Source organism: Schistocerca serialis, chromosome 1 (assembly GCF_023864345.2).
Source record: "Schistocerca serialis cubense isolate TAMUIC-IGC-003099 chromosome 1, iqSchSeri2.2, whole genome shotgun sequence".
Lineage (NCBI taxonomy): Eukaryota > Metazoa > Arthropoda > Insecta > Orthoptera > Acrididae > Schistocerca > Schistocerca serialis.
This window is the reverse complement of record NC_064638.1, coordinates 969,684,651-969,701,139: the sequence shown is the minus strand read 5'-3', so window position 1 is coordinate 969,701,139 and position 16,489 is coordinate 969,684,651.

Sequence of the window (16,489 nt, the reverse complement as noted above, 5' to 3'; positions counted from 1 at the left end):
GTCCTCTTCTTCTTCTCCCCTCCGGTTCCCACTCCAGTATCAATTTTGGTATTCTGGCTTCCTCCATTCGTCGTACATGCCCGTACCACTGTAATTTCTTCCTATCCATTACGTCATATATTCTTTCTTTTATTTCCATTCTCCTTATTACTTCGGTGTTCCTTATCTTTTCTTTCCTGGAGATTCTTGCCGATCTTCTCCAAAAGTCCATCTCTAGAGCTTGTAATTTTTTAATGTGCTTCATGTTAATTGTCCAGGTCTCCGTTCCATACAGAACCACACTCTCTAATATGGATTTGTATATAAATTATTTAGTTCTGCTCATTACATTCCTGCTCCATAAGACTGAGTTAAGCATCCCAATGACCCTCCGTCCGCTACTAATTCTTTTATTGATTTCTGAGTCTGATTTTCCCTCGATTTCCAAAATGGATCCCAAATAACAGAAAGTGTTTATCTTTTTGATTTTCTTTCCTTCAATGTATAGCTCATCTGAATCATTAGTCAAGTATTCTGTTTTTTGGTAATTAATCTTCAAACCCCAAGTTTAGTATGCTACTGCTAGTTGATTGCACATATAGTTAGCATCCTCCCCATCTTGTGCTACGACTACTTGATCATCAGCAAATAATAAATGATGTAGGTAAACTCCATCTCTTATTTCTAATCCCATACTATTACATTTATGAGACCATGTTCTAAGGCTAATATCTATATAGATTTTAAATAATGATGGTGACATGGGACAGCCCTGTAAAAGGCCTTTGCTTGTTCTAAATTTCTGTGAAAGTTTATTACCAACTTTCACTTGGCAAATGTTATCTTTATACATCTGTTGTATTATTTTAATCAAGGAAGGGTTTATGTTTGCCATATGTAGTGCTCTCCAAAGTAATTTTCTTGGAACAGTATCATACGCTTTTTCTAGATCTATGAAAATTAATCCTATACTTTTTGATTTTTCCCTATGTTTCTCCAAAATCTGTCGTAATGTGAAAATATGGTCTACACATGATCTCCCAGCCGTGAATCCACATTGTTCTTCTTGGGTTCTAAAATTTTTTTCCAGTTTGTTTTTAATTACTTTCGCAAAAATTTTCATTAATGTGTTTGTAACACAAATTCCTCGATAGTTTGAACAAATTTTGCGATCCCCTTTCTTAAATATTGTATTAATGTAACCTAGCTTCATTTCGTTGGGTATTGAATCTCCATGTATCATTTTGTTGAAGAGCTGTGTTATCAGTTTCACAATTATTTACAAATCAAAATAACGGTCGCTGCGTGCAAAGGCCTCTGAATGGAGGGTAACCTGATAGGAAGGAGGTTGTTGGTTCAGAGTCCATCAGGCATTGGGAAAGGTATGTTCAACAGCGGTAAATGGAAATGCCATGTGGCTAGGGCCTCCCAGCGGGTAGGCCACTAGCCTGGTGCAAGTCTTTCGACTTGACGCCACTTCAGCGACTTGTGTGTCGATGGGGATGAAATAATGATGATAAGGACAACACAACACCCAGACCCTGAGCGGAGAAAATCTCCGACCCAGACGGGAATCGAACCCGGGCCGTTAGGTATGACACTCTGTCGGGCTGACCACTCAGCTACGAGGGGCGGACAATAGCTGTAAGGCCATTAGCATTAGGGATGTTAGCATAAAGGGAGATGGCATCAACAGTGACGAGCAAGGCAACGTGTGGTACTGGAACAGGAACTGTGGAGAGTTAGTGAAGGAAATGGTTGGTATCTGCTATATATAGGAAGGCAGGTTCCCAGTAATAGGCTGAAGGTGTTGGTCTACCAGAGCAGAGATTCTCTCAGTAGGGTCATAGTAACTGGCCACAATGGGGCCTCCTAGGTAGTTGGGTTTTTGGAGTAGGAAGCATGTGAAAGGTAGGAGGGGTAGGGATAAGAAGGGAGATGGACTCTGCGGAGAGGTTATGGAATGGGCCTAAGGATTTGATGAGAGACTGGAGACCCTGCTGGATTTCTGGAATGTGGCTACTGTGGCAAGGTTTGGCCGAAATCTTATTTTGTGACATCCTTTTTCTTGTGCCTATCTGCGACTCAACGTTTATATTAGTTGTAGCATTGAAAGTAAACCTGGAGTTATCATTTGAACAATGAATGTGGCTGCTGAAGGGTTAATGGAAAACTGAGAATGTGGCTGAGGTTCAACGATGTTGGACAGTTCGATTTGGAATAATACATTCAAGGTTACCAATTACAATAATCAGAGGGAAGTTCGATTTCGATGGAATGGTAAATAATGTGAAGGATGGACATAGTGGAAGAAGAGAGAGACGACGAAATTGTTGATGCAGTGATTGAGGCATACACAGAGGCCCTGAAGAGGTCTGGGAGACTGGTATCAGCAAAGACAGTACTCAAAGAATTTTGCGGATTCAAAGATCGATGCTTTACATCACGAAACTTCTCCATTGTTTGGACAATGATGGTCCCGACAGACTAATTGAAACTTGAGCGTTTCATCAACATGTGTGAAGAAGATTAATATTTCTAAGACCCAATTTTTTTCGTCCAATGAAGCTGTCTTAATACCAACATAATTGTGGTGGAATAATCAAGGGCTGAAGAAAGTCATGTTAAGCTATTAGAAGTATCAGTGTGGTGAAGTCTGTCTTCTAGACTGTTAATCGGGCAGTAATTCGAAGAGATGTCACTCGTAACTCTTACGTAAAAATATTGCACGTTATAACTCTAGGTCTTAACGACATTTTTGGCAATGACTATGGTTACTCTCCAACGTCTGGGATGTCATCTATCATTCAGCAGGAAGTAAGGGAATTTCTGTGTCGCACTTCCCTTCGAGATGGGTAGGACGAAGTGGAAGGGTGAAGTACGATTGAAAGAATAAATGAAAATTAAAACACATTGCTTTTGTCTTGATCTATGTGTCGAAAGTGATCTCCCTAAAATAATTAGGCAATATTCGATAAACATTCCCAATAAGGACATTTGGTTCATTAAGAGCGAATTTCCGGAGATTTAAGCACCCGCTTCATTATCAATACGCAGTTCGGATGATGGATTATGTTGTCATTTCGTGTTAATGCTTACCTCAGTAATTTGTAACCGTAAACAGAAACATAAATATAGTTCTGCGTAAGATCCTTATCTCGGTAATTTGTCGTTACTATGACGAAGCACTTGTCTAAGTACGATCAGTTCGCTGGGCCGTGGCACGTGTTAAGCTGGTTACCGTACCTGCGGCGAACTTTCTCTCTTGCGTAATTGATATTCGATGGTGAAAGTTATACCATCATTATCTTAACAAAGTTTAAGGGGGCTTTCTTGCTCCGCTCTTGCAACGAATATTACGTCGCTCTTACAGCACAACTCAGAAATGGTGGTAGTCGTGGATGAAGGGAAGCACCTGACGTGGAGGAATATTGCTATGCATTCGTACGCCAAGTATAAAGACAGGTACAAGATCGTTAGATATATTTATCAGTAGAGTGGTCATAGCATTACACGTTTTGTCGGTGACGGAAACTGACAAGACGGAAAAATAATGAGATAAAGTTTAAGATGACACCTAAAAATTGTCTATTAACAACATTTTTCAAGATGGATACACGCGATGAAATGACGACCACTGGAATTAATGAAGCAGGTATATAATTTTTACGTCTGGCTGTTCTAAATAAACAAAGTAAGTGTCACGAAACTAACGTTATCGTATAACAGAGGAACTTCTAAAGGTAGCCGCGCGATCTGAGGCGTCTTGTCACGGCCCACGCGGCTCCCGCCGTCGGAGGTTCGAGTACACCCCCCCGGGCATGAGTGTGTGTGTTGTAGTTTGCATAAATCAGTTTAAGTTAGATTAAGCAATGTGTAACCTTAGAGACCGATGACATCAGCAGTTTGGTCCCATAAGATCTTACCACAAATTTCTAATGGTAATGAATCAAAAACTCGGAAGAATTGGCCACTTCTTTGGAATGTCAAAAAAGGTGAATATTGCAAATAAAAAAGTAATGGTTAACGAATTAAAAAATAAATTACGTTAAAATATTCTATCGGAAAGAAAAAGAATTTATTATCTATCTGAAAGTTCGACAAACAGATACATTTTGGTGTAAGCACTGCAGTTTGTCTAATGTACAGAAAGACATTGTTGTGGCCTGGTTTGGTGCAGTTCTCCACAATACTCCATCCTATGCAAGATGCTTTATCGCCGACTAACTATTGTAACCTACATCAGTTTGAGCCTACTTGCTGCATTCATATTTTGGTCTCACTCTACAATTTCTACCCACATACTTCCCGCCAGTACCAAACATGATTTTTTGAAGTCTCAAAATGTGTCCTATTAACCGAGATCTTTATTCAAGTTGTGCCACAAATTTCTTTTCTCCCTTGTTCTCTTCAGTTCGTCATCATTACTTATGTGACCTACTCATCCAGTCAACGGCATTCTTCGGTAGCACCACATTCTCCTCTTGTCTGAACTGCTGATCTCCGTATTTCAGATTAGCACAAGGCTATATGCCAGCCAGGAACCTTCAGAAATGACTGCCGAACACTTAAATATACATTAATTGTTAACAAATTCCTTTTTTTTCAGAAATTCTGTCGTTGCTACAGGAAGTCTGCTATTTATGTACACTCTACTTCGGCCATTATCAGTTCTTTTACAAGCCCAAAATAGTTCAAATGGCTCTGAGCACTATGGGACGTAACTTCTGAGGTCATCAGTCCGCTAGAACTTAGAACTACTTAAACCTAACCAACCTAAGGACATCACACACATCCATGCCCAAGGCAGGATTGGAACCTGCGACCGTAGCGGTCGCGCGGTTCCAGACTGTAGCGCCTAGAACCGCTCGGCCACTCCTGCCGGCTTACAAGCCCAAACGGCAAAAAATGTGTACTACTTTCAGTGTCTCATTTCCTAACCTAATTATTTCAGCATTGACTAATTTAATTCGGCTATATTCGATTACCTTTGTTTTGCTTTTGTTGACACTCATGTTTCAATCTCATAGCAAGACACTGTTCATTCCGTTCAACTGCTCTTCCAAATCTGTTCTGACATAATTATAATGACACTGGCAAACTCCAGAAATCTCCCATCCAAACTCTAATTCCTTCTTCAAATTTGACTTTGGCTTCCACTACTGCATGCTCAGTGCATAGTTTGAATTACATCGGGGATAGGCAACTACCTTGCCTCACTCCATTCTCAGCTACTGCTTCCTTTCCAATACCCGTCGAGTGTTATAACTGCCAGCTCATTTCCGTACAGGTGGTGATAAACCTTTCATCCTTGTATTGTATCCCTGCTACCTTCAGAATTTGCATTCTATGTCAGTGAACATTGCCAACAACTTCCTCTAAATCTACTAGTTCTTTAAACGTAGGTGTGCCTTTCTTTTACTAGCCTTGTAGCGTAAGTCATAGTCTCAGTACTGCTCCAATATTTCTTCAGTTACCCAGACTGATCCCCTCTGAAGTACCAGTTTTTCCATTTTTCTGCAAATAATTCGTGTCTGCATTTTGCAACCATTACTTATTCAACTGATAGCTCGATAATATTCACATATGGCAGCATATGCGCTCCTTGGAATTGCAATTATTACATTCTCCTTAACGTCTGAGGATATTTTGCCAGTTTAATACATCTTAAACACCAGTTGGAACAACTTTCTCATAGCTGGCACTCCCAAGGATATCGATAGTTCTGAGGGAATGTCGCCTACTCCATGTACCTGGTTCCAACTTAGTTCTTTCAGTGATCTATGAAATTCTTCTCGCAGTACCATATTTCTATTTTATCTTCATCTGCTTCCTCTTCCCTTCCTATAATGCTGCCTTCAAGTTACATACTGTGAAACATGTACTATAGTTAGTCACTGCCTTTAAAAGTTGCTGGATCTGTTTTGCAGAACTTCACTTGCAGAAAAAGAAAAGCTGTATTTTATAACAGACGCGAGAAAAATTTCTAAATTATAAATTTGAAGCTGGAGGAAAAATCTGATGGTGCAGCAGGTTAGCCTCCTACCGCAGTAATTTGGTTTCGCCCTTAGCAATGAACGGACTGAGTATCTGTGATCAGATAATTACCAACCAATCTCCTACTTTCACTTGGTGGCGCGTGTTTGGAGGACTCATTGTTACTATTCGTGCACTGATTGTATTTCTCAGGGATTAGTAAGGGGTTCTCATTCAACACTGGGCTCAGGAAGTAGTTCTGACTAAAAAAAGCTTCGACGATGGAGTCTGAGACGTCATAATGACACATCCTCAATGACGTTGCGTTCTGGGCACAGGATTTTATTATCAATATTCAGCGCTACTCCAATCCGAGATTGTTTTCGAATTTTCGACACGTGCAGTGAAGGAACTATGTGCGTTGAATGTCATAAGACTCAGAATTATTCCACTGAAGTCTGTTACGGACTTCGAAAATTTCACTTACGGGCAGAACAGGGTAAATACCACCATCCGACTTCCCAGGAATTTCACTCAGTGTAAGGAAAGTCAAAACAACCAAACATGTGTCTCGACTTATCCGTAGATACTCGATCGTTTCTGAAAAGACGTTGGTCAAGGTTTTCGTGGTATTTTTCGAGGTGCTTGATGTGCCTCTTCCTCTGCGATATCAACAGACGAAACGATGGGATCAGTGTTGGCGTTGCAGCTTCTGAGTTTTGGGCCCCGTGTTCGAAAGCAGATCGTTGTTTTGATTTATTTTATTTTAATTTTATTGCTTTTATTTATCTACCCGTGCCTGTAAAAGGTTACTATACGGATGTTTCTTATCGAATTAGGGGATACAATTGCATTAAATGGCTCTGAGCACTATGGGACTTAACATCTGTGGCCATCAGTTCCCTAGAACTCAGAACTACTAAAACCCAACTAACCTAAGGACATCATACACATCCATGCCCGCGGCAGGATTCGAACCTGTGACCGTAGAGGTCACGCGGTTCCAGACTGAAGCGCCTAGAGCTGCACGGCCACACCGGCCGGCATATAATTGCGTTATATTAATTGTGAAATTACAACTGTGTTTTACAATAAGTGTCATACATTTATTGTATAATACAAGTATGTATGGTATATTAACGGGTAAAAATATTTTTAAATTCTCAAATTCTGCTATTTTATTCTCATATCAATTCTATTTAATTCTTGTATTTTGTTCATACGTTTATTCCTCAGGAAAATTTGGTGCATTTCCTTGGACGATACCGATCGTAGAAATATTCGAAATAAAGATGTTCCGAAAACGACGAGCATCCGCGAAGGTACGTTTACCACAGTGACATTTCTTCGTATGAGTCTCACGCTGAAAAGAAACGTCGTTAAAATTGCTGAAGATTTCTCGCGTTGGCAATAATTTCTCGGAAAGCCATGCGTAATGGATCACTTTTACGAAATCCGGCGCTTTCAATTGATTATGAATCAAGATACATTGTACAATACAGGAATTTCACCGAAAATAATATTTTCTCATTTTTTTTAAATTTATTTATCTGACATCGAACAAGTAGAATAAGGACTAAGGTACATCAATATACACTGGAAAAAAATTGTGTTGTAATCTTCTGCAGAATATAAATGGAAAACAAAAGTATAATTAATAATCGGGTTTCGAACAAGGCCCAAAATCAATAAGTCGAGATGCTAACCACTGCGCCATCATTTCGTCTGAGATTATAGCTCGATAAAAGGCACATACAGAACCTCGAAAGTACCTCGAAAACTTTGACCGTAGCTTTCTCAGAAACAGTCGAGTATCTGCGTATAAGCCGAGAAACATGTTCGCTAAATTTTGACTCCTCTTCCTCTCAGTGATGTTCCTGGGAAATCGGGTTGCGGAATTTGCCGTGTTTTCCTCCTTGGAATTTGTCTCGCGGACTTTGAATTTGTGTCTTTAATCGTGATTATCGCAACATTTGTTCAAAGTTCTAGTCAAGAGATTAACTTTGGCAATGAAAGCAAACTTTCCTATAAAGGAAAGTTTGCTTTCCTATAACAGCAGGAGGAGGACAAGGCACGAATATAGATGTGACCCTTACATCACACAATGCAGCTAACCTAATAAAGAATTGGACAGTCGTAAGCAATGCCACCACGAGTGACCACAACTTAATAACCTTCACTCTAAGTGAAAGAGAGTGCCGCTGGACCACGGGGTGGGAGGTGCAATTTAACTACAACAAAGCAAATTGGGAACTTTTAGCAAGGGAGTGCGACATTCCTGCCTTACCAGAAGGAGACGCACATCAAGACCTAGACGTAGACGAAAGAGCTGAGGAACTGGTGGGTGCAGTAGATACAGCGGTGAGGGCCGCTGTACCAACCAGGATTTACGTCAATCTGTCAGAAGGCTAAGGAGAAACTACCAGCGCAGTGTCGTCTGGCTGGAAAGACAAAGATGGCAGTTGCAACACAGGGAGGCCAAGCAGAGATTCCAGAAGGAGTTACGCGAAGTGAGAATGCGTAGCTGGGAAAGCTACGTGCTGAACCAGTTGGCCTTAGATCCGTGGGGTCTCCCTTATAAATTAGTAAGGGAAAAAATCCGCTCTCCCCTGGAATTATCAACAGTCAGGCGAGGGGATGGGATGACGGAGTCTTGGCAGGAAACTGCTGAGGTCCTTCTCCAATCCAGAAGCAACTGCGTTACGCATATCTAGTGGATTATAACAACAACACGGCAGTCTACCCATTCTCGGAAGAGGAGGTGGCTGCACAAATAAGATCCCTAAAAAGAGGGAAAGCTCCAGGACCAGACCGCATTGTGGCTGAGGTGTGCAATTTCTGGCACCCCAGTTAGTCGCGCCGCTGACCCACCTATTCAACGAATAGACAAAGAAGGTTTCCCAACAGGTGGAAAACCGCGAACGTGATAATAATTAAAAAAGGACCGGAGAAAGATCCAACCGAAGTTAAATCTTACAGACCAATCTGCCTATTGGACCTATTCGGGAAGCTCCTGGAGAAACTGCTGGCTGACAGATTGACGGCTCACCGGGTACTGTGGGGGATGAGCAGCAGGCAGTTCGGCTTCAGGCCGGGGCGATCGGCATCTGATGCCATCGCTCTGGCGGCTGAGGTCTGTGGCTCGACCCCGCATAAGTACGTCGTCAGCATCATGGTGGATATCAGTGGCGCCTTTGACAACCTGTGGTGGCCTTCGCTCTTCTCCTGTTTACGGGAGAAAGAGTGTCCAGGGCCGCTTTATGGGTGTCTGAGGAGCTATTGTAAGGACAGGGAGGTTTGGCTATCATCCCCTAGCGGGAGAATTGAAAAAGTAATCACAAAGTGGTGTCCCCAAGGCTCTGTTCTGGGGCCCCTGTTCTGGGATATCCACATGGAACCATTACTAGACGAACTGCAACAAAGTGAGGAAGTGCTAGAGGTGATAGCCTACGCAGATGACCTCTCCTGCTGGTCGGCGGTCGTAGCCGAGAGGACATCGAGCCAAAGATCGAAAGGGCCATTGAAAAACTGCACCAATGGTGCCTTAACACGAAGATGAAAATATCTCCTACTAAATCCACATATTTACTGCTAAAAGGTCAGCTTATCAGGAATCCCATTGTCAGAATTGATGGCTCACCAGTTCTTCGGCTACGAGAGGCGCGATACCTGGGAGTCATAATTGACGTGAGATGGAACTTTGGAAAACACAGAGAAACCGTAACTCAGAGAGCCCTCCAGTTACTAAATAATCTCATTTCCATTGGACATAAACGATTTCATCTCCCCCTCATCTCATCAAACTCTATCACAATAGCATCTTGACCTCAGTAGTGGGTTTACGGCTCGGGAGTCTGGGCGCACAGGCTCACGCGGGTCGTGCCCGCCATGATAGTGAGAAGAGTCCAAAGAAATATGGTTCTAAGATCAGTAAGGGCCTACAGGACATCACCAGGGGGAGCTCTGTTAGTCATAATGGGGCTCTGCCCGTAAGATATTAAAATACGTGAACAAGCGGCATGGTATTGGGCTAAAAAAGGGAATGGGGAAAAAATAACAGATATCATGGGTGTGAGAGTAGAGGATAAGAGGGAAATAAGAAACAGAGGGGAGGAACTATGGCAGAGGAATTGGGAGGAAGATGAAACGGGGAGAAGAACATTCCAGTTTTTACCTGATGTTAAAGAACGCGGGACCATGAAATATTTTGAACCTACACGAGGACTCATCCACTTTCTCACTGGTCATGGACCCTATCCGTCATACTTACGTCGGTTTGGGAAAAGGGCAACCCCCGAGTGTGACTGTGGCGCGGCGGAAGGAACTCCTGATCATGTGGTTTTCGAGTGCCCTCTCTTCAACGACGTGGCGACAACACTCAGAGACAGACTTCCAAACAATGAGATATACAATCTCCTAAGACAAGAAGACACTTTCCATACCCTGAATGCTCTGGCAGAAGAGGTATCGCGAAAAGTCTTAATAGAATACTTGAGGGATCAAGAATAGACACCGAACTCCTTAACCAACCGATTAAGACCTGATCCCAATCTCATACCGCCTGTGCGTGGAATGGCCGACTTCCATCAGTTGGAAACCGGCACGTATGGGATTAGGGCGGGTGGGATCAATCGCACCAATCACGACAAGCACCAACTATGACGTAGGTTAAGCTAGTAGTAGTAGGACTTAGTTTAGAATACTAACATAGGAAACTGCAGCGATTACTAACCTTGGCCGGCCCAGTGCCAGGGGCATGCTCCCCGGGGTTAGCTCGAGGAGCCTGGCCACTCCAAGTAGGTTTGTATTTACTGGCACACCTGTGACGCTGCAGTTAGTAGTCATTTCTACGTTAGAAGTAGGTAAAACTAAACTGCCCATTGTTGTTGTAGGAATCTAACACTACCTTAGGAACTTAAATAGTAGCTCACTAACAAAAATTGTAATCTAAGCTGCAAAAAACTTAGTCTTATGTAACAATTAATGGCCCACTAATCATGTTAGGAGGTGGGCCACATATATATAATTATTATTGTTATGTCAATAAAGAATTTTTTAAAAAAAACTAAAAAAAAGACTTTCCTATAACGCTACAAAATTAAGATGCAGTAATGAATTCATGTTACAACTGATCAAAGATTTCACTTTGAATGTACTGACATTTGCTATGCCACAGTAACTTGTGATTATGAAACGAACAAAAAAAGACACTACATGATTGTTGGAAGAAATATATTTCCAATATGTAATTATTCGAATAGTCGCTCCTTATCGCATGAATAACACAAACACTGGTGTAGCTCAGGTACGTATCATCCAAAACCGCGATGAAATCTCTTGTGACTGAAGTGATAATAGGTTATGAACCACGAACGATAAGAAAGAACGATGAAATTGGAGGTAAAGATGACACCTGACAAAGAAAATATAAACGTTTGTAACACAATCATTTGCTTACATAGAAAATAAAAAAGGAACAAAATAAAAATTGCCTTTTTGCTGTCATTTCCTTTCATTGCTGTTCTGTTTTCTCGTTCATCTACTGGTTTACTATTCAAACATCTTGGCCCTTTGGCGATCTCACTGATCTAGTTTCTCCGACAATGCAAGTCGTAATCTCGGCAATAAGTCACACTCTGGCAGGGTATAAGGCTTGCATAAGGTTCCTTTACTTGTTAACATCTCCCTCCATAAGTTACGTTTGGTCTACAACCATCTGCGTGGCGAAGTGATAAGATACTGGACGGCGGTTACAAATACGCTGTAGACCATCCAGATTTTGGTTGTCCTGATTTGCTATAAATGTCTTCGGTCAAAGCCTGGATTTTTACTTTTGAAAGACACGACAGGATGTGATCGCATTCCTTCAAAAATTTGTGTTTTGTGTCCTTTTCTAAAGATCTTCTCGTTGACAACAGGCACAGCCTAATCGTCGTTGAAATGTGTTATAATTTTCGAGCTTTCGACAAGTGTCGCCACACTCGTTAGGAGTTAAGAACATTGACCAACAGGAATTGCGAAATGTTACCAATAAATAAGTGGGTTGACACCGCGTCGGCTTTGACCTATGATTTAAAGACATATCGTGAGACGTCATACGTGAGCAGAGATAGATCAGATTACTGCCAATGTTATTTTTCCTTGTATACTATTTTTCAGTATGTGGGTTGTGACGCTCTGATGACTCATTGACATACGGTGGTAGGTTAAAGGTGCTGTTACCTTTTTTTAAGTTCTGTTTCAAATATTCTTTGACCTGATTTGGAGAGATTGTAGGCACTCTTCCTTATAACAGACGCACCCATCTCTAACCTGGTAACCTCATATAAATTCAGTGAAAAGACTTTGCTTATGGATATAAATATAGCGATCTACAACAGACTGAACATAATAGGTATTGCCAAAAGTCACTACCTGGTGTTTTAAATACGCAACGGATAACGTAAAAGGATAGTGCGGTCCGCAAAGAATGGAAGGTGATAATTTAATTAGATTAGTACTTACCATTTAGCCTTGTACAGCAGTCGGATAGTCTGCATATTCTGGTGCTTAAGTAGCCTACTGACCTCTATCCTTTGGATTCTTTTAATGATAATGCAAGGATTTTCTTTAGGTATGTTGAGGTTGGAACGACGACACACGAGACAAAATGATTTGACTTTAAATGACACCGTAATTAATTTAACATGGAAAAATACAAGTGACATCATTAATAAGCAAGACTCTCTGGGCGCTTACTATATGCCCATATATTTTACACTGCTACAATGGGCAGTATTTAAACTTTTTTTTTTCACGAAGCTGTGGGAGGAAAGGAACAGAAATTTAGGGACAGCATGTTGTCTATCTGCTCGGACTAACAAAAGTTAATGCACATACTCTACGCAATGGGAATAAGGCCAAGAACCTTAGCTGGCAACAACTACATTGGAAAGATAGATAGTTCAGGCAACGAACAGAACACTATAGTTGTTGTTGCATGCTTGAAGCGCTTCAAATGGATCACTTATTTGACAGTGGCTTCCGTTTTCATGTTGCATCACACGCGAGGGAGTGAAACCACTGCGCACTGTTAAAGTTCAAAAGGTTGTAAGACGACGTACTTGTGGGTGAAGCCCAAGTTATAATCGCACATCAGCTGAGATGAAGATTCAGGAAAATGTTCAGTAAATACATTTCATGGCCATTAAACTGATCAGATACTACAAGAATTTAATATTGAGTTTCGACGGTAACCTTATGTTGAACCCAAACGCTGAAGCGTTGTCCGTTATGCGTCCAATTCCCGTCATGTGGACCAGATACAACTTAAAGTCAATACACACTGAAACGCACCAAAATTTCAGACATAGACTTACTTTGAGGCGGCTTAAATCACATGCCCGAATTTATTAAGCATTTATTGACTACGGTGAAGTTAGGTGCAAGTATGTGAAGCGCAAGTACAATCACTGTAACGCACAAATTCAAGTCACTATGTTGTACATAAAGAAGAGTTCGGGTTCGAAATTCGGCACACGATAACTAAAATGAACTACGCACAAGATAATGGAAGAAAGGTCCAAGCGGACGAATTTACAGAGAAGAAACTAGCGCAACTGAACACCACATGGCCTCGCATAACGGAAGCCACATCACTTCAGTTGCAAAGTTCCTAATTGAAAACCCCGATGAAATTACGACCCGTGTCCTAATTAACCAGCGATGAAAAAAAACCTGTGAAGGGAAGAAATAATTAAACTTAGCCACTAAATAAATCATTCTAATACCTTTTTTCGGTTATTCAACACAGATGCTCTGAGGGAACGCCGGTCGTCTACACGTCGTCTGAAAAAGTTCCCAAGATGGCACACCCAGAGCACCTCTCCCTCTCCTGCACGATTGGTGGGGGAAACCGAACCAGTGCCCATGATCAATCTCTGCATACCAAACCATTAGCTTTTAGCTCATCTTTGAAATGACCATCCTCTTCCGCCGGCCGCGGTGGCCGAGCGGTTCTAGGCGATACAGTCTGGAACTGCGCGACCGCTACGGTCGCAGGTTCGAATCCTGCCTCGAGCATGGATGTGTGTGATGTCCTTAGGTTAGTTAGGTTTAAGTAGTTCTAAGTTCTAGGGAACTGAAGACCTTAGAAGTTAAGTCCTATAGAACTCAGAGCCATTTGAGCCAACCATCCTGTTCCTTTTCTTTTCCTTACCTAGAGTGAAGTTAAGTACAAGATTGAGATTGCCTCTACACTTTTTGGTTCGTCTGCTACCGCACTGAAAATCATTCATACTTCACCACACACTATAGGAAAAGATAGGGAGAGTAAGAAAGAGCACAGAACATACATAATAGTAAACAAAAGAAACGTATTGATCCATATTTATTCCACCGGCTAGTAGTTACCCACATGAAAACCTGATTTTACAGCCATAACAACCCGGAAAGCTGTTTATAAAGCACAAACAGGTACTGAAGTACCGTCCACAACTATGGAAAGGCAGCGATTGTGCCTTTCGAAGGTTTTTGTAACACACTGATCTTAACGATCACTTAACGATTCTCTACGTTGGACGCACATTGAAGATACCTAACAGAAATCCAGCTGACAGTTGGGTGTGAGTTGTGGAAACCAATGAATATGATGTCGTGAGAATCATTCTTTCCAAAACAGAATTTCACGGCGAATACTGCTCATGACGCCGGCCGAAGTGGCCGTGCGGTTAAAGGCGCTGCAGTCTGGAACCGCAAGACCGCTACGGTCGCAGGTTCGAATCCTGCCTCGGGCATGGATATTTGTGATGTCGTTAGGTTTAACTAGTTCTAAGTTCTAGGGGACTAATGACCTCAGCAGTTGAGTCCCATAGTGCTCAGAGCCATTTGAACCATTTGAACTGCTCATGACAAACTCTCTGGTTTCCGAGCGGGTAACGGTATTGACATAATGCAACTTGTCGAAAGTCATCATCTTATGGCGCAGAAGATAGTGAGTAAACGTAGCGATATCTGAACACTATCACCTGTAGGGAATCCGGATAGCTTCTCATCAGTAGTGTACGCTACGAAGGTTATATTTACATGACTGTCTTTAATGCGCTCGTTGTCGACGGAACGTAAAATCCTTACCCTCGTTCCTTCCTAGATTCACAAGAGCTATAGTACAAATTTGTGCATAAAAGATAGCAGGCGAATCGGCGGTTAAACGTTCCCACACGAAACAGCAGAGTGCAGATCTATCGTGCAACTTACAGTTCACAAGACTTCGTGCATACGTGATATCATTTTTACGTCAGACGCTGTATCGAAGATGAAAAGGGTTATCTATCGAAGTTCGTGACCGTTCGGTTCACAAAACCTGAGGCGAACATGACGTTCAAAACAAAAATATTCACCTCAGGTATTAGAGAACTGGAAGTTACGCTTTTTCTTTATTGCAGTGTACGCTATCCTCGAAGTTTATTGTTTATAAATACGTACAGTCCCACATTCATGTGGACTGGGCTTCGGATAAGAGAGAGATTGAAGTGTTGGCGAGAATTAACTCCGAAACTCACTGAAAAAGTTGTACTAACTATTTTTTCCTAATACCCTTTCATCAACCTGAAAGTAATATAACAGATATTTCAACGAAATTTTAAAATTTTAATTTTAGAAACTTTGAAATCTGTTTAATGAATTGTAATTGTGTCCAATTAATACATGCTGTTTCAAAACAACAACATATTGAGGATCTCTCGAAAATACGTCGATACTGGTAAAATTTGTTGTAATAACATGACAAAAGTCGTAATATTGTGGTTAAAGGTGTAGGCTCTGCTTTAATTAAAGACGTTTGTTTGCCAAAAATGTGTTCTTAAAGAACTAGTTTGTAAAATTGACTTTCGTACTTTATAGATAGCTAAGACTAAATTACCTCTGAATTCATTTTCAGATGTGTCAGTCCTTTCTGTGCTTTTTATTCTGAAAGGTAAATTGCTTCACCAGATGATCAACGTGATCTGAATATCTGTTGTCATTTGTGTGTTTCATGCTTAATTTTTACATTAATGAATATGACAAGACACTCCTGAGGGACAGAGAGAGAGAGAGAGAGTGCACTGTTATATGTATGTTAGCATGAATATTGCAGAACATACTTCCATTAAATTAATAAGGAAGTTCCAGAACCTTCTAGAAACGCGAAGGGTAGTTAACCAGCATCTTAGCTATCTTTGTACTTTGTAAGCCCACCATTAGACCACGATAAACTAGCGAAATTTCGGCCTTTACGCATTATGGTAACTTAGATCTCACGCAGCCTCTAGCCTTCGACACGTCATTACGTGACTTTTAATTGAGCGAATTGTACCAAGAGCGATGTATTCTTATAAATCTTCACAATACCGTTGTCTTGAAAGGCGTACTTTCAAAATACGCAAGTTAGGATACGAAGTTCGGAATCCAGTATGGTATTTCGCGAGTACCACGCATCGAATGCTGACAAAAGTCGATAGCGGTTCTTGCGGTCTTCGATAACTGCGAGCGACGTCAAAACGACATCACGTTTGCA